This window comes from Puma concolor, chromosome B4 (assembly GCF_028749965.1).
Source record: "Puma concolor isolate L17-30 chromosome B4, mPumCon1.1.hap2, whole genome shotgun sequence".
In the NCBI taxonomy this organism is placed as follows: Eukaryota; Metazoa; Chordata; class Mammalia; order Carnivora; family Felidae; genus Puma; species Puma concolor.
The window spans coordinates 96,833,809-96,856,638 of NC_141673.1; the positions used below are offsets into that span (position 1 = coordinate 96,833,809).

General features: G+C 35.6%; 1 protein-coding gene across 1 annotated transcript in view; it reads right to left on the reverse strand.

The window, feature by feature from the left end:
• The window catches only part of BORCS5 (BLOC-1 related complex subunit 5), a 98,965-nt gene that overhangs the window by 66,346 nt on the left and 9,789 nt on the right, over positions 1-22,830 (reverse strand). The gene's annotated exons all lie outside the window — the stretch shown is intronic.

A 22,830-nucleotide genomic window follows, 5' to 3' on the forward strand; every position in this document is an offset into this window, starting at 1 on the left:
ATAGCTGTTTGGCTAGGGACCAAAAAGGACCCATATGACAAGTCTGCTGTTAGAATTAAATATGAGATGCTGCATGAAAAGTGCTTTGCTCATTGTCTGATGTATTGCAATTGCTTAATAAATATTACCATCATAATGATTATTGATAGAGAGTTCTTTATTATTTATTTCAAACCAAAACTACCCTCCCAATAACTTCTCCCCATTGGTCTCCATTCTGGTCACTGGGACTTCACAAAAGTAAATCTAATTCTATAGCCATTCAGCAGCTATATTATGTTGGAAGACAGATGTGATCTCCTAAAAATTATCTCTTCTCCAACCTAAAAATTCTTATCTGCTTCAAGACTTCTTTGCTTGACAAGGTTTCCTGACAACAACTTTCTGGTCACTCTATTTAGAATATATCAACATTATAAAGATCTTAAACATTACATCCAGAACACTCTTGCAGGTAGAGAGTAACCAATGTCACGTACGGTGCCGAGACTACTGTTTCTACTTTCTGATCTTGGTATCAATAAAAGTCCCCCTACTTCCACTGAATTCTGTTGAGCTAGTTTTCCTACAACTTGTGCTTATGCAACTGATTTTTTTTCATCTAATGCAAGATTTGACATTTATTCCTTTTAAATGCCATTGTGGTTTCAGCCCACCTTGCAAGTCTGTTGAGGTCATTCTGAACCTTGGGATCAGTCATGCATCATGTTAGGTATTCTAACATTTTATCACCTGCAAATTTAATTAATATGCCTCTACCTCTTTATTTAAGGTCAATAAACAAAATTTTAATGAACATGAAATACGTCCAGAGTCCCTTGGTAGGAGCTAAGTCAATTGATATGATGTTGAATAAGATAGAGGTCAAGGTCAGAACCCTGTAGCATCTTACTTGCAATCTTCTCACGGGCATATCCTGAAAAATTTTGAGTTTGCAAAAGACAAGGCCGATGGAGACAAAATAATAGGCTATAAATATTTTAATTATTTTCTAATGTTTACTTTTGAGAGAGAGAGACAGAGAGTGAGGGGAGGGAGGGGAAGAGGAGAGTGAGACACAGAATCTGAGGCAGGGTCCAGGCTCTGAGCTGTCAGCACACAGCCCGATGCAGGGCTCAAACTCACAGACCATGAGATTGTGACCTGAACCGAAGTCAGACGCTCAACCGACTGAGCCACCCAGGTGCCCCGAGGCTATAAATATTTTAAAAGGGAGCAAACTCTAAAGATGCAAAGTTGGAACCAATGGATGGAATGTTAGTGATGCACATTTCGTTATCTCCCCATCCCTCCCCCCCCCCTTTTTAATGCAACTACAGTTGAACCTTGAACAACATGGTTTGAATTATATGGGTCCACTTATAAGCAAATTTTTTCAATATAGTACAGTACTGTAAATGTATTTTCTCTTCCTTATGATTTGAATAATATTTTCTCTAGCTTACTGTATTGTAAGGATATAGTATATAACACATATACAAATTAGGTGTTAATTGTTTATGTTATTGGTAAGGCTTCTGGTCAATAACAGGTTATTAGTTAAGTTTTGGGGAAGTTAAAGTTATATGCAGAGTTTTGACTGTGCAGGGGGCCAGCACCCCTGGCCCCTACAATGTTCAAGGGTCAACTGTACTTTGTTCTATGTCTAAACTTCTGGTACCTCATCTGTTCTTTACAATTCGTTAAAGATGACAGTTCAGTAATTTCATCTACAAGTTCTTTCAGTTCCCTGACTGAAGGGATGTTCTTTCAGCTCCCAGGGTGAAGGGACAGAGTGGGGGTGAGGAGACAAGCACCAGAAAACAATACTTTTTGATTGGCTATTTGGACTTACAGCGTCTCCCATCTGGGATTTTTAGCTGCTCTATCATTCCAGTTAGTTAGCTTTCTTCTTGACAGAAAATACGGAAAAAGAGGCGTTAAATAGTTCTGTTCTGTCATACATTAACATCACCTCATCTTGTACAAGAAGCTTGCTATGTCTACTCCCTGCTGTTCTGCTCTGAACATAACCTTTTGTATTTCTGGTTATCCTTCGTGTCCCTCACCTCAGAGGCCTCTGGGTATCCTAGCTTTTATATATCCTGACACTATTCGTTCAAGTCCATATCACTCTTTTATACCTATCTTTGCTTACATTTGCTTCATTCTACTGAGGATACATACTTTTAAAATTAGAGCATCTGGAATGTTCTCTGTCCAGCCACAGTGATCACTTCAAATATCTCACTTTCTTCTTCCTCATCATCATGATTTGTGTAAATATGCAGCACATCAATTTAGAGAAAGTAAAAGAGATGATGAAGGAGATGGGTTTATATCTCAGTGGGGTGAACTATTAGAAAGTATGCTCTACAAGAACAAAGATCTTCTATTTTGCTAGAGGCTCACCTACTAGAACAATGCCTACAGCTCCCATAGCCACTCAAATATGTATTGAACAAATGAACAATCAAAATATCAAAGGATAGTAAGACTTTAGCAGGCCACAACAGAGGAGACAGATTTCAGACAGAACAGCGTGAACAAAGGCTTGGAGGTGGTGAAGCAAAGGAAGCAGTCCACTGTGGCCTGGAGCTCAAGACACACGTGAGCAGTGGGAGATGAGGACTTACTGACTTCTTGAGATCTTCAGGTCAAACTGAGGAGCTCAGCCCTGAATCAGGCAGGCAGTCTGGAGCAACTAAATATTCCGAGCAGGAATCACGTAACTTGAGGTAGGCTTAAGAAAGATTCCGGCAGAGGTATGCAGAATTAATTAAAAGGAGTTAAAAATGTTCATTAAAAATGTATTTACTCATACAGGCTTAGGAAAAAACCCTGGCCAGGGATAGTTAATATCTTTCTACGTACTTTCTATTTGAACCCACAGCATCTGCCTTAACAACCTGTGTCCTGCCCCCACGTTGAAAGGAGTTAAGAGTCATGAGTATTACTAAAGCAAAGTAGGGATAAAACAAAGCCAAAATAAAGAGGTCACAAAACTGTAGCTTCTTGCCAGAATTTACTGCAAGCTGGAGGAGGATTGGCTTCCACTTGCTAAAAGAATGGCTTAGTTGTTTCACCAAAGGGAGTTATGCTCAAATCTGGGAACATTTTTTTCACTTCCATCTAACACTATTTTTTTTTCCATCTAACACTTTTAATGTGTGGGGCTACCTTGATAATTCTGTTTCAATATCTTCCAGTATATTGGCAGGAAACAGAAAGAACAGCAGAATGATAAAGCCTATCTGGATACAATGTTAATATTAGTCTTTCTCTGCTACTCCACCAGACTTCCAAATGACTCTTGCCTTTTCTTATATGTGACCCCTTATGAATCTGGTTTCCTTTCCTAATTTTTCATGCTTTGTCCTGTTTTTCCTCACTGTATTACTATGGAACGTTGCCTGATACAGTGGTTTTACTAATAGGCTAATCTACTACTGCTTGAAGTAAACAATGGCTGCCATGATGAAACTTAATCTTCTTTATTTACAGACTTCTTTATTTCTTTTGCTTTTAGATGGTAACTATCCCCGGCTAGCAGTTCCTCTTTGGTAATTTCATGCAATCTAAATTAGCAGCAGCCATGACACTGCTATCCTATTTAGCTTTGGGATAGGTCTTAAAATAGAATTTTTACTCTCTTCAATGGTGTGGTTTTTAATCTCTCTGGTTGCTGCCACATATGTTTGGGAACTGTAGTCTACAATGTGGTTTAAAGTCTCAAAAAAAAACACCTTAACATTTTAAATAAATATGGTAGTAATAATAAATATACATAGTGGTAATACATAGGATACCATAATAGACACTGCATTAATGATACACACACACACACACACAGTAAAACGTGGTGCTGATTAAAACATACCTAAAGGAGTCTCAATAAATCTTATAATATTAAACACTACCTCTCAGCAATTACATATAAGATGGTAATCTCTTTATCCTCCAAAATACTAAATAAATATTAGAAAATTTAAAAAATATTCTTAACACATGGCAAGAGTTGATTATGATGAGGCATGAGTTCTCCTTTGGCTCTCTGATCTGTTAAACATTTTTCAACAACTCATTCATTGTAGGTTAATCATGAGGGTCCAAAAAATAGCCTCAACAAGCTAGACACACAGGCCACATCTGACACTGAACTACGGATGATTGTAAAGTCTCCCACTGGAAGTCTGGAGAAATACAGAATGAGAGAGTTATGGCTTAACATTAGCACATGTGAAAAAGACTTTAGGGTTCTAGATGATTTGATGGGACTCAACTACCAAAAAAAGTGGCTGCAAACTTGAGCTGCATTCAAAGAAATACAGCAGGTGGAGCAAGGCTGAAGATCCAGCTCACACCTAGAATATTCTGTTTAGTGCTAGGGGCTACACTCTAAAAGGGCAAAATGGCATACGTTTAAGTTTTAGATCAGACGGCTGGCTGACACCAGATCTTGTCATATAAGGAACTGTAACTCTTTGTGTAGAGACTGTTCCACAACTTTTAAGAGAGCATATATTACTTATAGTCAGAAGAGAAGACGCTTCCATTTTGAAGAAAATATATTTAAATAATGCCCAGCGTTGAGTTGGATATTATAAAACTGATATGTTCAGATACTGCTGGTTTTACTACAGATTTGTTTATTAAACCTTCTGGAAAACAATCCTGCCATACCTCGTTACAGCCACAAACGTGTTGCTGTCGTGGCTTTATAGACAAACCATGGTAGATGCATAAGACAGAATACTGATTGGCCATAAAAAGGAACAAACTACTGACACAGCCACATGATGGGATCTCAAATGCATTATGCTAAGTGAAAGAAGCCAGACTCAAAAGGCTACATACCTGACACTTTCATTTAAATGACATTCTGGAAAAGGCAAAAACTATTCGGACAGAAAACAGATCAATGACAGAGGTTGAGGTGAGGAGGGGAACTGACTTGTATACAAAGGGACATAGGAAGAGTTTCTGGGAACAATGGAACTATATTATACCTTGACTGTTAGGGTTGTTATACCACTGTAGAAATATATTAACTCTCACAGAACTGTACATGAAAATGGGTGGGGCACCTGGGTGGCTCAGTCGGTTGAGCATCCGACTTCAGCTCAGGTCATGATCTCGCGGTCCGTGAGTTCGAGCCCCACATCGGGCTCTGTGCTGACAGCTCAGAGCCTGGAACCTGCTTCAGATTCTGTGTCTCCTTCTCTCTCTGCCCCTCCCCTACTCATGCTCTGTCTCCCTCTGTCTCTCAAAAATAAATAAATGTAAAAAAATTAAAAATAAAAAATAAATAAAATGGGTAAACTTTACTATATTGAAATTCCATCTTAATTTAAAAAAAAAGAAAAAAGAAAAATAAGAACATCTTGAAAGCAGCCAGAGAAGAGAAATACATACACGAACAATAAGATTATCTCTTAAAGAGAAATACTTTTTTCAGACCAACAAAAACCTAAAAGAATTCACTACCAACAGATACATACTATAAGAAATGTTAAAGGAAGTGCTTCAGGCAGAAGGAATATGATATCATATACAAACTTGGATCTCTATAAAGAAATGAAAATTTCATGAAATGGATGAAATAAAGGTAAATATAAAATACCCTTCTAATTATTTTTAATAGTTTCAAATAATTGTCTAAAGCAGGGGTCAACAAAGTATAGCTCTAAGGCCAAATCTCACCCACTTCCTGTTTTTGTAAGTAAAGTTACTTTGGAACACAGTAACACCCATTCTTTTATGTATTGTCTATGGCTGCTTTCATACTACAACCACAGAGTTGAGTAGTTGAGACAAAGACCAGATGGCCTACAACACCTAAAATACTTGCTAACAGGCCCTTTACAGAAAAAGTTTGCCACCCCTGTTCTAAAGCAAAAATAGCATTGTATTGTGGGTTTATAGCATATGTAAAAGAAAAATGTATAAAAACAATAGCATAAAATATGACAAGGAAATTGGAGTACAAAAACCTTCCTGTAATAAAAACTACACTAAATGTGAAATGGTGATTAAAGATGTGTATTAGAAATGCTAGGGTAACCACAAAAATTTTTTTTTTCAGATTTAAATAATAAGCCAATAGTGGAGACAAAAATGAGCTCATAAAGAGATTCGATCAATGCTAAAGAAGACACAAAAAGAGGGGAAAAGGAATAATGAACTGATGGAACAAACAAAAAACAGCAAGATGCAAAAGTTTAATCCAACTGCATCGAAATTACATTGAACATAAGACTAAAGGTATCGTTTAAAAGATAGAGATTTTCAACATGAAAAAAAAGCAAGACTCAATTATATGGTGATTATAAGAAACCCACTTTAAATATAAACATATAGCAAGACTAAAACCAAATGAATGGGTGAGGTATGCTTCTTGCTATAGCCAAGTGAGGCTATCAACAAATCTTCTCCACAAAAAGCAACCATAGGGGCGTCTGGGGGGGGCTCAGTCAGTTAGGCATCTGACTCTTGATTTTGGCTCAGGTCATGATCCCAAGATTGTGGGATAGAGCCCCATGTTGGGCGCTGTGCTGAGCATGCAGCCTGCTTAAGATTCATTCTCTCTCTCTCTCTCTCTCTCTCTCCCCCCCTCTTCCCCTGTCCCCCACTCCCTCTCTCTCTCTCAAAAAAAAGCAACTATAAAGTTAGACAAAATTCATAGAAACCATTTTGAGGTTTGAGAACTTAACCAAAGGCATACAATAATCTGAGACGCATTTATGCCTAAAAAACAGATTAACTTGGATAAGAATAGTGGGAATTAGGGTGCCTGGGTGGCTCAGTTGGTTAAATATCTGACTTCAGCTCCGGTCATGATCTCACAGTTCGGGGGTTTGAGCCCCGTGTCGGGCTCACTCACTCTCTCTCTCCAAAATAAATAAACATTACAAAAATATTAAAAAAAAAAAAAAAAAAAAAAAAGAATAGTGGGAATCTGTGGCATTTGGACGTGGAGCTTCTCCCATCTGTCTTGCCTCAGTTGAAGCAGATGTTGTGCCAGGATGGGGCAGGTTATGAGAATAAGCAGCTTTTCTGTTGTAGCAGAAAGAGGCTTACTTGATTTGGAGCAGTGGGTAACACTCACGTCCAGCAGTGGGTGTCAGCAGAACAGACTATCTCAGAGATAGGTGAGTGAGAAGGGCCAAAAGCTCTCCTAGCACAAGGCTGTGGTCATGGTTGGCACAAGTATATTCCTGGCTGAGGCTGCTTGCATTTATAGCAAAGACCCAAGGGGATTCAACCAGTCACACACTCCTGGCTGCCACTGAGGCTATGTGGATACCAAGAGCATAGGTAAAAGAGCCCAGCAAAATATAAAAGAAGGGGGAGACTTGAAAACAGCCTGAAGTTTGAAGTACTACATACACACACACAAACTCACTGACAGATGACACAAACCTTACTGGATTAGGTGGTTCAGTATAATTCCTGTTTAATCACTGGCTGACTAATAAGCCAGGCAAACATATAGGCAAAGCCTGGGGAAGCAGACTTAAAAATTAAAAATTTAAAAAATAAACATCAAAGGCCACAAATCATAGGGAAGACAGATTTCATAGGTGTAGTAAACATGTTACTAATTTATATGTAGTTACTAATTTATATGTAGTAAACACATTACTAATTTATATGTTTATACTATTAATGAAAAAACAATGAACAAACAAAAAAGTAACCATAGGATATGTTAATTAGCTTGATTTTGGTGATTATTTCACAATGAACATGTGTATCAAATTACCAAATTGTATGTCTTAAATATATATGATTTTTAATTGTCAAATATTTCTCATTTAAGAAAAAAGTATGAAAAATCTTGGAGAGATGAGAATCTAGACCTGGTATATTATGTTATCTAAAATGTCGAGGTCTCAACAAAAAATTACAAAATAAGGGCGTCTGGGTGGCTCAGTCAATTAAGCATCCGACTCTTGGTTTGGGCTCAGGTAATGATCTCACAGTTTTGTGTGTTTAAGCCCCGCACTGGGCTCTGCACTGGTAGCAAAGAGCCTGCTTGGGATTCTCTCTCTCCCCCTCTCTCCCTGCCCCTCTCCTACTCACACTGTCTCCCCCTCTCTCTTTCTCTCTCTCTCTTTCAAAATAAACTTAAAAAAAAAACTTCAAAAAAAATTACAAATATACAAAGAAACAGGGATCTGTGACTCATAGTCAAGAAAAGCAGCAGCCAACAGAAATGGTTTCTGAGTACCCCAGGGGTACTAGCTAAATCAGACAAAAATTTCAAAGCATTTATTATATATAAGCTCACAGAACTAAAGAAAAATCATAATGAAAGAAAAAAATATGGAAACAATGAATCTATACATAGAGATTTTCCATAAAGAGAGTGAAGTCCTGGAGTTGAAAATATAATAACTAAAATGAAAAATTCACTGGAGCACTTCTACAGCAGTCTTGAGATGGTAGGAGAAAGAATCAGTGAGCCTGAAAATATAAATTATCCAATGTCAGTAATAGAGAAAGAAGACAGGAAAAAAAAGAAGAGTTTCAGAGATGTGTGCGATAGCACAGTATACGAACATATACCAACATATACACATTGGAAAGCCAGAAAAAGAGAAGAGAGAAGCTTATCAGGTTTGATGAAAAATTTTAATACATATTCAAGAAAGCTCAGTGAAGTGCAATTAGGAAAAAAACAAAGAGATCAACACCTAAATATAAAACAAGCTGTTGTAAGCCAGTGTTTAAGAGAAAACCTCAAAAACAGCAAGAGAAAAGCAACTTATCTGGAACAATGGAGGCTAGAAGAGAGTTGAATGACATACACGAAGTACTGGGAAAAACTTTTGTCAACTGAAAGTTCCATATCTAGCAGATTTATCCTTCAAAACTGAAGATAAAGACATTCTCAGATAATCAAAAACTGAGAAAATTTATTGCTAATGGATAATGCAAGAAATACTCAAGGAAGTCTCTTCAGGCTGAAAGAAAGTGACACTAGATGGTAACTAGAAGCCAAAAGAAGAAATGAGGAACACTAAAAATAGCAAATATGTGGTTAATATAAAAGATTCTATAAATATGTATAAATCCGCATTTCTTCTCTTAACTTCCTTGAAAGATGTAATCATTTTTTTTTAACATTTATTTATTTTTGAGAGAGAGTGAGTGGGGCAGGGGCAGGGGCAGAGACAAGAAGGAGACACAGAATCTGAAGCAGGCTCCAGGTTCCAAGCTGTCAGCACAGAGTCCAATATGGGCTCAAACTCGTGAACCACGAGATCAGGACCTGAGCTGAAGTCAGATGCTCAACTGAGCCACCCAGGTGCCCCAAAAGATGTAATCATTTTTAAAGTAATAACCATGACACTGTATTTTGGGGTTTATAATATATATAAATATATTTTAATGTATTTATCATTGATACTTAATACTATAATAACCATAATATATAGTAGTAGCACAAAGGAAGGAGAAAGAATGGTGCAAAGCTTATATATTTTACCAGAATTATTAACTGAAGTAGATTCTGATAAATTAAAATGCGTATTATAATTCCTAGAGCAACCACCAAGAAAACAACTCCAAAAAACATATAGTTAGAAAAAAATCAGAAGAATTAAAACTGTGCATTAAAAGCATTTACTTAATACAAAAGGTGGCAGTTAAGGAGGAAATAAAGGAACAAAATAGACAAGAATAGAATGTTTGTAAAGAAATAGCAAAATGGCAAATTCAAGTCCAAAAGGCAGACAGTGTCACACTGGATAAAACAGCAAGATTCAATTACATGCTTTCTATAAGAGACAGATCTTAGGTTCAAAGACACAAATGGATTGAAAGTGAAAGGATGAAAAAAGATGTATACTATACGGAGAACTACATTAAAATATTATTATATATATATATAATTATTATTTATATATAACATATATATTTATTTTATTTATATATTATATATACATATATAATATATACATTATATGTTGTATATTAATATATACTACTAATATAATAATGTTATATATGTATATATAACATATTAACATAACTAGGAATTATAACTATATGAATAATGATATGTTAACATACTATACAGAGAACTATATTAAAATCAGATAAAATACACTTTGAAATGAAAAGTAATATTAGAGACAAAGGATTAATGATAATAATGATGTATATCTTACATTGGTAAGATATAATAATTTCAATGTATACACACCTAACAATATAGCCTCAAAACAAATGAAGAAAAAACTGACAAATTTGAAAGGAGTAATAGACAATTCAACAATAACAGGTGAATAATTCAGTACCTCACTCTCAATAATTGGTAAAAACAGAAAATAAGTATGTGTGTGTGTGTGTATATATATATATATATATATATATATATATATATATGACTTGAACACTATCAACAAAGGTGACATAACTGACATATACCAAACATTCCAGCCAAAGACTGCAGAGTACACAATTTTTAGAAGTGTGCATGGTTTGCACCTTTCATAAAAATTAATTCAAGGGGCACCTGGGTGGCTCAGTTGGCTGAGCACCCGACTTTGGTTCAGGTCATGATCTCATGGCTTGTGAGTTCGAGCCTGGCATCGTGCTCTGTGCTCACAGCTCAGAGCCTGGAGCCTGCTTCAGATTCTGTGTCTCCATCTCTCTGTGCCCCTCCCTTGCTCATGCTCTCTCAAAAATAAATAAACAATAAAAATATATTTTTTAATTAATTCAAAATAGGGTGCCTAGCTGGCTCAGTTAGTAGAGCTTGTGACTCTTGATCTTGGGGTCATGAGTTCAAGCCCCACATTGGACAGAGCTTACTTTAAAAAAAATAAAGGGGCGCCTGGGTGGCGCAGTCGGTTGAGCGTACGACTTCAGCCAGGTCCCGATCTCGCGGTCCGTGAGTTTGAGCCCCGCGTCAGGCTCTGGGCTGATGGCTCCGAGCCTGGAGCCTGTTTCCGATTCTGTGTCTCCCTCTCTCTCTGCCCCTCCCCCGTTCATGCTCTGTCTCTCTCTGTCCCAAAAATAAATAAACGTTGAAAAAAAATTTTTTTTTAAATAAATAAATAAAATTAAAAATAAAAATAAACAAAAATTAACTCAAAATGGATCAAATACCTAAATGTAAAACACAAAACCATACAACTCCTAGACAATAACAAGAGAAATGTCCCTAGGTGATCCTGGGTTTGGTGATGACTTTTTGGTATCATCAAAAACACAATCCAAAAAAAAAAAAAAAAAAAAAAAAAAAATTGGGATTTCATTAAATAAATTAGATTTCATTAAAATTTAAATTTCTGTTCTGTGAAAGACACTAAGAAAATGAAAAAACAAGCCACAAAATACTTGCAAAACACATAACTGATAAAGGACTAGTATCCAAAATATACAAAGAATTCTTAAAACTTAACCATAAAAAAAATCCCAATTAAAAATGGGCAAAAGAAAGATCTGAACAGACATCTCAGCAAAGATGATATACAGATAGCAAATGACCACATGAAAAAATGCTTAACATCATATGTAATTAAGAAATTGCAAATTGAAACAATAAGATATCGTTACAAACTTATTAGAGTGGCTAACAATCAAAATAATGACATCAACAAATGTTGACAAGGATGTGGAGCAATGGGAACTCTCATTCATTACTGGCGGGAATCTAAAAATCATATAGCCTCCTTGGAAGACAGCTTGGAAATTTCTTACAAGAATAAACATACTCTTGCTATATGATCAACAATTTGGTAACACCTAAAACAACAACACCAAACGTTGACAAGAATGTGGAGCAACGGGAACTCTCATTCATTGCTAGTGGGAATGCAAAATGGTATCACCTCTTTGGAAGACAGTATGGAAATTTCCTACAAAAATAAACATACTCTTGCCATATGATCAGTAATTTGGTATCTACCCTTAAATTACCTGGTACTTACCCAAATGAATTAAAAATGTAATGTCTGCACAAAAACCTGCACAGAAATGTTTAAAGCAGCTTTAACTGCCAGAACTTGGAAGCAACCAAGATGTCTTTCAATAGGTGAGTGGATTAAAAAAAACTATGGTACATCCAGACAATGTAATATTATTCATCAGTAAAAAGAAATAAGCTATCAAGTCACAAAAAGATATAGAGAAACCTTAAATATATATTCTAAATGACAGAAGCCAATCTAAAAAGGCTAAATACTGTAGGATTCCAAATATATGACATTTTGAAAAGAAACTATGAACATGGTAAAAATATCCGTGGTTGCCAAAGGTTCAGGGAGTAGAGAGAGAGGAATGAATAGGTAAAGCACAGAGGATTTTTAAGGCAATGTATGATACATTGAATGGTATGATATTCTGAATGATAACAAATGAATGGTAGATACATATCATCATACATTTGTCAAAACTCACAGAATGTACAACACAAAGAGTAAACTCCAATGTAAACTATGGACCTTAGTTAATAATAATGTATCAAATTTAACCCGATTGTAATAAATGCATCACATTATTAAGTTAACATTAGTAATAGGGAAAACTGGATGGGGAGTTGGTAAAGGAGTATATGGGAACTCTTGTACTTTATTCAACTTTTCCGTAAACCTAAAACTTCTCTAGAAAATAAAGTCTATCAATTTTTCAAGAAGTACACATGAAACATTTTCCAGACAGACCATATACCAAGCCATAAATCAAGTCTCAATAAATAGGATTTGAGTTATACAATGTATATTCTCTGACCACAATAGAATTAAATTATAAATCAACAACAGAAAGAAATCTGGGAAATCCCAAAACATTCTGAACTTAAACAACATACTTCTAAATCAACTGGTTGGTCAAAGAAGAAATCAAAATGGAAACCAAAAAGTGTTTTGAAGTGAATAAAAATAAAGACATATCAAAATTTATGAGATACAGCTAAAGCTATGCTTAGAAGAAAATTTATTGCTTTCAAATGCCTATTTCAGAAAAAAAAAAACCTTATACCTCAAGAAACTAGGAAGAGAAGTGTAAATTATATTTATAAGCAGAAGAAAATAATAAGGATTAGAGCAGAAAGCAATGAAATAGAAAACAGAAAAATAGAAGAGAAAATCAATGACACCACAAGTTGGTTCACCAAACAGATCAACAAAACTAACAAATGTGTAGCCATATTGACCAAGAAAAAAGGAGAAAAAGCCTCCAATGATCAAAATCAGGAATGGAAAAGGGACATCACTATTGACCTCACAGAAGTGTAGAGGATTAAAAGGGAATATTATGAAAAACATCATGCCAACAATTAGGTAACTTAAATAAACAAATTCATAGAAAGACAAAAATTACCAAAACTGACTCAAGAAGAAATAGAAAATCTGAATAGACAAGGCCTATACCAAGTAAAGAAAATCTCAGTCCCACTGGCTTCACTATGAATTATATCAAATATTTAAATAAAAATTAATAACAATCCTTCACAGAGTCCTACAGAAAAGCAGAAGAAATACTTCCCCACTGATTTTTAAAAACATAGTTATTTATTTTTGGGAGAGCACAAGCAGGGGAGGGGTAGAGAGAGGTGGACAGAGGATGGGAAGTGGACTGTGTGCTGACAGCAGCAAGCCCGATGTGGGGCTCAAACTCAGAACTGGGAGATCATGACCTGAGCTAAAGTCGGACACTCAACTGACTGAGCCACCCAGGTGCCCCACTTCCCAACTGATTTTATGAATCCAGTATACCCTCATACTAAAGGCATCTCAAGAAAAACGAAACAAAACTACAAACTAATCTCAATTTGTGATAGGTCAAAAAGGTCTGAATATCCAGATGTGCGCACGTAGACTTTTCTCTTAATCTAAACATTTATAGTACAGGAGTATATACATTTTTTAAAAGTGTGCTTTATTGGGGATTAAAAAAATTTCCAAGATCATATATATATATATACCGTTGAGCCTTGAACAAATCTGGAGTTAGAGATGTCAACCCCCCACCCATCCCCTGCAGTCAAAACTCCACACATAACTTTTGACTCCCCCAAAACTTAACTACTAGTAGTCTACTGTTGACCACAAGCCTTACCAATAACGTAAGCAAACACCACATATTTTGTATGTTACATATCATATCCTGTACTTTTTACAAGTAAAGCAGAGAAGAGAAAATATTAGGAAAATCATAAGGAAGAGAAAATACATTTACAGTACTATACTGTATTTATTGAAAAACAAAATCTACTTGTAAGTGGACCCACATGGTTCAGACCTGTGTTATTCAAAGGTTAACCATATAACATTTATGCACTGATTTTAGAACCTAATTATACCCAATGCCTCTACAAACACCAGATGCTCCTTTGTTGTTCTTCTGGGCCCACAGAGGAATCTACATAAAGATGATGCAACATATAAGGAAGGCCCATAGGCAGAATTCTATAAGAAAGTATTTTTTATTAAAATATAGGGTATTGGTGGTAAAGCCCAGGGAAACCTCATTAGATTACTCTGAACATATTGAAAAGGGGAATGGGGGTATTAAATAACAGTTTGAAGAGCCAAAGTTCAAGTGGACTTAAAGGCCAGGACATTGAAATGTCACATTGTACATCAACTATACTTCAATTAAAAAAACCCTAAAATTAAAAAAAACATGTGGGGTGCCTGGGTGGCTCAGGCAGAGAAGCATGCAACTCTTGATCTCAGGGTTGTAAATTCAAGCCCAGTGCTGGGGGTGGAGACTACTTAAATAAATTTCTTTTTTAAATGTAATTGTGTGTCAACTATACTTTTTTTTTCCTCAAAACAAAAACAAAAACAAAAACAAGACAGGACACTGGGGAAATGTATCTATTAGCTAAAATATATAGAGAGGTGCTAAAGTCCAGGGTGCTCAGAAGTTCTACTTCCCTGTCTTCAAGGGAACACATTGTTGCCATAAGCTGTCCTGGCAGATGTCTATCCTAAAAATTATTATCATATGTAAAACCTTTCTTCCAACATCTGACCTCTTTGTAGAAAACTTATCCCAAATATGGAATTGCAATATTTTCTAAGATGATACTGTATTTTTAAACTTTTACATATTTTTTAAAAGATTTTATTTCTAAGTAATCTCTACACCCAATGTGGGTCTTGAACTTACAACCCCAACGTCAAGAGTCGCATGCTCTACTGACTGAGCCAGTCAGACATCCTTGAACTTTTTATTTTTAAAATAATTTAGGAAAAGTTGCATAAAATAAAGGATTCCTATATGCCCTTCACCAGCTTCCTCTAATATTAACACAGTACCTAACCATAGTATAATTATCAAAAACAGGGAATTAACATTGGTACAATACAATCAATTAAACTATACACCTTATCATAAGGTACCATTTTTTCCCATTAAGGTCCTTTTTTATTCTAGGATCCAATTTGGGGTCCTAGAATAGACATTGCACATCTCTTTAATTTCCTCCAATCTATGACAATTCTTCAGTCGTTCCTTATCTTTCATGATTTTGACTCTTGTGAAAGTTATTTTGCAGAATGTCCATAATATTTTTTACTGATTTAATAATCTGTTATCAAGAATCATTGATTGAAGGTTTACTAAGGGCCAGGCACTAAGCCCCCTACCTATATTATCTCATTGATTAATTTTTAATGTTTATTTATTTTTGAGAGAGAGAGACAGACAGACAGACAGATAAACAGAGCATAAGCAGGGGAGGGGCAAAGAGAGAGGGAAACACAGAATCTGAAGCAGGCTCCAGGCTCTGAGCTGTCAGCACAGAGCCCTACGCAGGGCTCGAACCTATGAACTGTGAGATCGTGACCTGAACCTCAGTCAGACACTCAACCAACTGAGCCACCCAGGCGCCCCTGATTTTTTTTAAGTAGGCTTCATGCCTAGCCCAAAACCCAATGTGGGGTTTGAACTCATGACCTTGAGATCAAGACCTGAGCTGAAACGAAGAATCGATGCCTAACCGATTGAGCCACCCAGAAGCCCCTATATTATCTCTTTCAAATAGAAGTGCCTTTAACAAACTTTAGAGCAGAAGCATTCTAAAATCAAAGAGTAATCATCTTCCATTCACCCTTCTTTAGGTGCTAGTGTTTTGTAAATTACAATGCATTATAAAACATATTATTATTCACCCACCCCAATATCCTTTAATGGTCCCCTGCCCCCTAAAAAATATTAAGTCCAAGTGTAAGCCTTAAATTCAGAGCCTTAAACTTAGGACTTTTTTGAATCTTTACTGCCCACATTTTCCTACCTTTAAACCTTGGCTCATTACTTTCTTCTCTTGTACTGGCCTTTCCTTTTCATCTCTAAATATGCTTTCATGAGTACACCTCTTATCACTGCCCAAGAGCTACTGATCTTCTGGCATCCCAGAATTTAATGCCTCATTAAATTGGTATATAATTTAATACTCATTTGGTATATACACACGATCCTGGACTATAGGTATGTTTATACAGATTCTTGTCTCCTAAGTGAGATTTTTTGAGAAGAGAACTCAAGGATTCTTTCCCCTATGACATACACACACACACACACACACACACACACACACACACACACACACACTACCTTAATGCTTAATAACATTTACTGAATACCTATCAAGTGCCAAGCTTTGTGTGCTAGGCCCTGAGAAATTAGAGATGATTAAAACACAACCCCAACTCTTGAGAAATATTTGGTGTAATAAATATTTCTTTGAATACAGTGATAGACTAAAAATAGAGTTTTCACTCCAAAATATTAAGGTCACTAAAAGTTTCCGGTAGCAATAATTTTTTTCTTTGTTGTCCTGATAAACACTGAAATAACTAATTATAGATTACTCATGTGTTACAGAATTTGACATATTTTCCAACTAGCTTGTGCTTGAAGCAAGCTGTGACCTCGTTTTATGAGAAATCCAGATGCTACAGAGTAAACTTCATTAACCAAAGGCCTTTGCAAATACTGCCACAGGTTGTAGCTGTGTGAACCGACTTACTAATCATTATAGTCTAGCGACATCTAGTGGCGAAGGTGGTGTTAAAAACAGCACTGCGATAAATTCAACTACATTAAAGGGAGGCCATCTTATAAAAAAAGGAGCAAAATATAATGACTTAGGATATTTATTAGCATTAAAGAATGTTTTAATGTTTCTTTGGCCTATATTTATTCCTCTCAGTGGGATGTATCATTTTTTTCCTTCCCTTGAGACTGGTAAACATTAATCTTGATGTAAGATTTACTGAAATAAAAGTATGAATAGTTTAACTGTTAGAAAAAAGTCCTTGGTTAAAAAGACTGAATGAAGAACAAAACAACTCCCAATTGTCGTATGTCTGCTCCCAAAATCTTGCAACTCAAAACCCCATTTTTGTTTATGTGTATTTGTTTACCAACACTTTCACGTGTGGATAAACCCGTTTAGAAATGTGTTTAGAATATTTTGTTAATAATTTTCATTAGCTCATATGAGGAAAATAATTATCTATCTAAAGTCATTTTTAAAATATCACTTTGCATTTCACTGGCTTTCTGTGAAACCAAATTGTGATGAGAAGAAATATTTAAACATTACCAAAACCCAGGGACTTTTAACAAATTCTTCAGCAAGTAATGAACTCTCAATGAGTCCGAAATTTAATGTACAGGCATTAAATGTGAATCAGTTTCAACAATGGAGTTCATCCAAAAATAGCAAAAACCTAATGACATACTCTAAAATACTCTTGACAACTGCATTTCTTTAAAAAATATCTAAAATCATTTATTTGAATGATCTAACACTTCTGTGATCTCAAGTAGTACTTAAGTTCGAAAACATCTAAGCTCAGTGTTTTCCAAAGTGAATCCCTTGGAATGCTAGTTTAACACACAGATGTCTTACAACTGAACTTACTAATAAATCAGATTCTGAGTCTGGGGCCCTAAAGTCAGTATTTTTTTAAAAAAAGTTTCTAGGCACCTGGGTGGCTCAGTTGGTTGAGAAACTGACTTTTGATTTTGGCTCAGGTCGTGATCCCAGGATGGTGGGATTGAGCCCCTGTTGGACTCTGCACTGAGTGTGCAGCCTGCTTAAGATTCTCTCCCTCTCCCCTGCTCACATGTTCCATCTAAATGTAAAAAATAAAACAAAGTAAGTTTTTCCACATGGCTTTTTAGGCATAATAAAACTTTGGAAGTAATTAATACCAAGAGCACACATATAAATTCTTCTCAATTGTTCTGATTCTAGTCAACCATTCCTGCCTCTCTCAGAATAAGTTGTTCCATCCTGTAGGTTCTCTAATGCATTACATTTATAAGCACTTATCATGCTGAATCACAATGACCTGTTAAGAATATAGTTTCCCTCACAAGACTGTGAGCTGTTCATAGGAAGGAATAATGTTTTTTTTGTATCTCTAGCCTAAAATATCTGACAAACAGCAACAGCTCAATGAATTTAGTTAAGTGAATAATATATGAAACATCACAATTCTAAAAAGAGTACATGACTTTCACTTTTGCCCAGGATGAAAAAGCCTTATCTATTAACAATTCCAAATAATATAAAATTAGCATTAATCTTTCTAATAATCAGTTAAAATTTGGGGGTGGGGGAAAAGGAATTTCTTTTTTAATTCTCGGAACACCTTTAGAACGTTGGCTTTCCTAAATAAACATTTCAGTCTCAAATGCTAATGTTTTAAAAATAGAATTTTTTATGTGATTTTTGGAAAAGTAGAAAAAATGAAGATGACTAACAGAATTTTATACTATTCAGCCTTGGAATGTTTCTAAGATGTTATGTAGCAAAAACTACTAACAAAACAGAGCCTTAAAAAGAAATATATTTTAAAAAATACATCTATCTTTATTGTCATATTCCAGGAGTAATTGGCTAGCTTAGCCAGGAAATGATATTGCTTAGAAAGATATATCCTTGGGTACTAAAGTAAACCATGCATATTTTTTAAATTAATAAAATAACACAAATTAAAAGCTTAAAGAAACACGAAAGAATGAATAATAGTATACAGTTAATTATTCCAGTAAGTTAATGTCTAATATGGCTTAAAATTAAAAATCAGATTTTAACCTGCATACATATGGGTATGTAGAGTAATACAAGAAAATCAAAGCAGCACATCCCAGATATAATTTTCGTCAAGAAGTATTTTGGCATCTTTTAATTATAACTTTTTGATTATATGGATGATCCCTTAAACCATGAATCCACTCCCTGACCTCATCCTCTCCATGTGGCTACCTTCTATCCCTCAAAGCCCTACTCGACTGTTACTTCCCTTGTGAAGCTTGCCTCCAAATTCCCAGGCCAAATTAATGATTCTCTTCTCTACACATGACTGATCTTTTGGCCATATGGCCAATATGACCCATGCTACGTTACTGTAAGTTCCTTACCTATCTTAATCACTCACCAAACTGTAAGCTCCTAAGGGACAGCAGCTGTGTCTTATATTCTTTGTATCTCCACTAGCTGGAACACCACCAGGAGCACCAATGTTTACCATTACAATTGGTCCTTGAACAACACAGGTTTGAACTGCGCAGGTCTACTAACACTTGGATTTTTTTCAATAAATATGATACAGTACTGTAAATGTATTTCTTCTTCCTTATGACTTTCTTCGTAAATTTTCTTTTCTCCAGCTGACTTTTTTGTAAGGATACAGTATATAATATATATAACATACAAGATATCGACAGTTTATGTTACCAGTAGGGCTTCTGGTAAACAGTATGCTACTAGCAGTTAAGTTTGGGGTGAGAGAGTCAAAAGTAATACACAGATTTTCAACTGCAGGGAGATCCAGGCCCCTGACACCCGCATTGTTCAAGAGTCAATTGTATACTGCAGAAATAAACCAAGGTAGTAATCGAAGGCTGTTGGCATGAGGCGTTTGAAATGAAAGAAGTGGTAATGGACAGAAAAATAAAGATTAAAAAGCATTTTTTTGAGGATTTCTGCTTCTGCCCATGAAAGATTAATTGCTATTATGCCTTCCAGTCATAAACAACTAGGAACCAGACCAAATATATGACACACTCTTTTCAGATATTCTCTAACAAGCTTTGATCCTTGAGAGAAGGAAACAAGCAAGTCCTATCATTTCCCCAGTTTATTACTGAAAAACATTTTCCAGGCGGGGGGTGGGGGGAGACATCCATAAAGAGCCCAGTGGCCTCAGTGAGTTGAAGAAAGAGAACGTGGAGTTTGGAGAGACAGAGGTATCAGAAGGTACACAAAATAATATGGGGGAGGGGAGGGCTCAGTAAGAGAGCAGTCTGCGGAACTGCACAGGGCACCCTGAGTCTCTGGTTTACACTAAGTTATGAATTTGCGGTAAAATTCCACCAGGCTGGAGAAAGAACTGCAGGAAAGCCATAGGCCAAACAATGTCTGAAATTCTCACGGGACTGAGGGCAGTTTTCATTCCCACTTGCGTGAGTAGTGAGACTTCGTAACACATGGGCCACAGGTAAAGCACTCAGAAGGGTAGTGCCTTAGAAGTGAGGCTCAGTTAAACTAGACTAAAGGCTGCTCTGGATAAACCTTCACAGAACATAAAGGCAGGTCAGAAAGGGTCAAACTGATTATAAGTAACTTAACTTTACTCCAGAACAAAGTCTAATATACTTTAAAGGAATAAAACAAACCCTAGCACCCAGAAACATATGAAATATACAATGTTTGGCATACAGTGAAGAAATTTCCAGGAATGCAAAGCAGGAGAATATGACTTGTAATACTGAGAAACTTCATTTAATAAAAAACAGATCCAAAAATGATAGACTAGCAGTCAAGAATTAAAATTATAAATTATAAATGTACCCTACATGTTCAAAAAGTATAGGAAAACATAGGCATGATAAGCAAAGACATGAAGACTTTATTAAAAGGGAGGTATATCTAAAGCTGAAAAATACAATTATCTAAAATTAAAAATACATTGAATGGGATTAAGAACAGTATAGACATGACAAAAACAAAAAACAAAAAAAACCCTAAATCTGGAAACAAAGCAATAAAATTATCCAAACTAAGAACAGAAAGGAGAAAGACAAAAACAAAGCAATAAAATTATCCAAACTAAGGACAGAAAGGAGAAAGACCAAAAAAAACCAAAAAACAAAACTGAGAGGTTCATTTAGTGACCTGTGAGACAGCATAACACAGAAAATGGAGTCCCCGAAAAGGAAGGGGGGGGGGCAGAAAAACACTGGAAGAAATAATGGCCAAAATATTTGATGAAAACAATAAACCTATAGATCAAAGAACATTTAGAACATGTCAGTATGAACTCAGTATATTCAATATATACAGATAAACATAAAAATACATATAAGTATAAATGTGTGTATTATGTATATACACACATATCTATTTCCTTGCTAAATCCACTGAGAAGGCCCAAGAGTAGCTTCTAAATACCACTCTCCACTAAAAGAATCAAGATTCCCGGAGAAATGCCTGACTCTAGTGCTGGAGCCAGGGAAGAACAAGAAAAGTCTGGAACATTATATCATGCCAGAAAATAAAAACATGCTCAAAGAATAATGAGAATACGTCAAAAGGACAAAGTAAACTAGACTGACAGGGTTCCAACTGTCTCAATTTGGAGCATTTTTTTCAAGATTAGATTTTTTTAAGTAATATCTACACCCAACATGGGGCTTAAATCCACAACCCTAAGACCAAGAGTTGCACACTCCACCGACTGAACTAGCCATGTGCTCCTAAATTTGAAGCATTTTGAGATTGAAAATAGTGACTGTAACAGATTATAACTCATTGAATAAAATAAGAATTCACCATTCTGCATGGACTTAAATAAATAAATGGAGAGAAGAGAAAGCTCTTCCTAACAGTGGAATACAAACTAATAAATGTAGAAGGAATGGTAAAGGTAGAAAAATCACTATTTGGCAACCGTCTCTGTGTAATTAATTCAAACAAGAAACAGTAATGGATATTATAATCGGTGAAGGAAAGTGTGTTGAGAAATGAGATTTCACAAAATTCCATAATATCTCCTTAAAAACTTACCAAAAAAGGGGGTAAAAATTTTATAGTGAACCTGGGCAAAAACTGACATCTTCACATAAATAAAAACAGAAAGAATCTGTTTCCAGCTGATCTGCACTACAAGAAATGCTACAAGAAGGTCTTCAGACTAAAAATAAATGACATCACATAGAAACCTGAATCTACAGAAAGGGATTAAGAATTCTGGAAATGGTAAATACGTGGGGAGGCATAACATTGTATTCTATATGTAGTTCTTTCTTCTCTTAATTTCTTTGGAAGATATATAATCATTTAAAATAAATATAAACTATTGGGAATGCAAGCTGGTGCAGCCACTCTGGAAAACACTATAGATGTTCCTCAAAAAACTAAAAATAGAACTACCGTATGACTCAGCAATTGCCCTACTAGGCATTTATCCACGGGATACAGCTGTGCTGTTTCGAAGGGACACATGCACCCCCATGTTTATAGCAGCACGATCAACAATAGCCAAAGCATGGAAAGAGACCAAATGTCCATTGATGGATGAATGGATAAAGAAGAGGTGGTGTGTGTGTGTGTGTGTGTGTATACATATATATGTGTGTATATATATACATATACGCATGTATATGTATATATATATACAATGGAGTATTACTCGACAATCAGAAAGAATGAAATCTTGCCATTTGCAACTACGTGGACGGAACTAGAGGGTATTGTGCTAAGTGAAATTAGTCAGAGAAAGACAAAAATCATATGACTTCACTCATGAGGGCTTTAAGAGACAAAACAGATGAACATAAGGAAAGGAAAACAAAAATAATATAAAACAG